This window comes from Saccopteryx leptura, chromosome 3, assembly GCF_036850995.1.
Source record: "Saccopteryx leptura isolate mSacLep1 chromosome 3, mSacLep1_pri_phased_curated, whole genome shotgun sequence".
NCBI lineage: Eukaryota > Metazoa > Chordata > Mammalia > Chiroptera > Emballonuridae > Saccopteryx > Saccopteryx leptura.
Window position 1 is genome coordinate 348,354,350 of NC_089505.1, and position 2,356 is coordinate 348,356,705.

Genomic DNA, 2,356 nt, shown 5'->3' on the forward strand with positions numbered 1-2,356 from the left:
TGTTGGGAAAGTTGGAAACTTTGGGAAGCTTATCAGCAGAGCAGGCACACTCGCCTCAGCTTCCCTACTTTGTTTCTCACAGGAGCAAGCTGCCTGCAAAGATCACAGGTTCTCTTCCTTGCATGTTGTTTCCTGCAGAGAGTGGCTGTCCCTGGCCCAGGGTTGTCGGGGCCTGATGGTTAAACCCAACTCATTCTGGGCACTGAGCTTGGCTCAACTGACTCTTACACTCAACTGGCATCTTCTAACTTTGCTTCACGAGGACTACAGTTATTTCATTCCAAATGCTTTCTTTTTTTGTTTTGTATCACAATGTTTTCAGAATTCAGTTGTCAGATTGGTGGGGTGATGTTTATTGAAGACTCTGTGGGCCAAAAGGTATAAAATTTATTTCAAGCATAGAAATTCAGACTCATTTGAAGAATCGGATGAAGAGAATTCCAACAGGGATTTCTCCTATGGACCCAGTGAAGGAGAGTCTATTGCTTACATTTGGACCAAGACCATGTGACTTATTCTTTAGTTTTCATCTCAAAAACCAGACATAATTCTGACATTGTGGTCTTTAAAGTTATAATTAGGAAACTTCTTATTGTAACATCACCACAAATGGCACAAGTACAAATACCACTGTCCCAGTGATATTTAGAGGTGGGATCCCTGGCTCTGGTTGAAATGTATCTCCATTATGAATCTGGCAGTTTGATTAAAGTCGTATGAGTCTCTCAAGAGGAAATGTATTTCAAGGCAAAGGTATATACAGCAGTCTTTCTTTTGTATCTATAAGTATGGCTTTAATTGTCACATGGGATTTGAAAAGCCATATTTTGAAGCCATAATTTTATACTGCCACTGTAAACTTCATAGGCAGGTGCCACTACAACACCATGGGTGTGTTGTTTAGAATATCATGGGAACAAAGGGGCTACTCCTGCACTTATGGAGGAATGTGAAGAAATTCTAGTCCAGGAGGTGCCGATCTCTGCATCTGAAACCAGAGGAGACCATCTTCACAGAAGTCCTGTGTGGCATCGTAATCTAGGAGACTGAACATGATTTAGCAGCAGCATTAAAGGAACTGGTTCTCTTTGTACCTGGTGATAGATAAAACAAAGTTAAAGTCAGCACGATTACATAAATTGCTTATTAAGGTAAAATGTACAGTATAATTCACATATTAAATGTATAATTCATTGAAGTTTGAGCAATGTGTATAGGTGTAATCAACATAATCAAAATATGAGATACTTCCCATACTCCTGGAGAGCACACGCATTTGCCATTTCTGTCACTTTCTACCCTCCTCAGAATCTACTGTTCTGATAGCTATACTTCTAAATTATTTTTATCTGTTCTGCAATTTCATTTGGAATTTGCTTTTGATCATTGTCCTCAATATATACGTTTTCAAGATTCTTTCATATTGTTACATGCTTAGGCAGTTTAATCGGTTTCTGTTTCAAATGAGTTTCACTCATTAATATACAGCTAAATTTACCAATTTTAATTGTACCATTAAATTAATTTCAAAAATATGTATAGTCATCCAACCACTACATACATAATCATGGTAACTCCTTTTCTGTAACAGTGAAATAAAACTTAGTCTGAGGTAATGCCAAATTATCCATGAAAACTGATACAATAGAGCAATTTCATAAACTATAAACAAAGATTGAGTATTATTCTTATGAGTGATAAATATAAACTGGTAATTTGACTATATTCAAATTTTATAAAAATGGTCAAACAAAAAATCACAAAATTATGCAAAGTGCAGTATTTTCCTTTATTTTCAAATTTCTAATATGAAAGATCTAAAACAATGTTTGACAGAAAAGAAATATTGGAGAAAATTACACTGAGATATAATATTTGGGGATAAGAGATATTAACAATTTTTCAAACAAAACTTACTTGAAGAGATATGGGAATAAAGAGTTTGAAAACACAGAATAAAAAACAGGTCAGACAGCCAAAGGGTTATGGAATCAGAATCAGTGCAGAAAGCCCAAGTGAGTCATTTTGCATTTGTGTTTGTTTTATGGTGTCTGTGCATAGACCATTTAGATTGTGTTTAAGAAACCAGTATGAACAGTTCATATATGATAGGGAGCCTATTATAATAAATTTTTTTAATTCAAATTGCTATGTAAAATATGCATTTTCCCTAAGCTTTTATTTCAGAAGTTTAGAGAACTATTGAAAATAATCTTCTATAAATTCAAAACTAGGAAATGAACATGTAGTCTCTGCAAACTTTGTATAAATTAGTCCTTAGTTTCTTTAGGACACACAATTGTCTGGAATATGCACTCATGATAATTAGCAACAATCAGGCAAACATCATTAATAT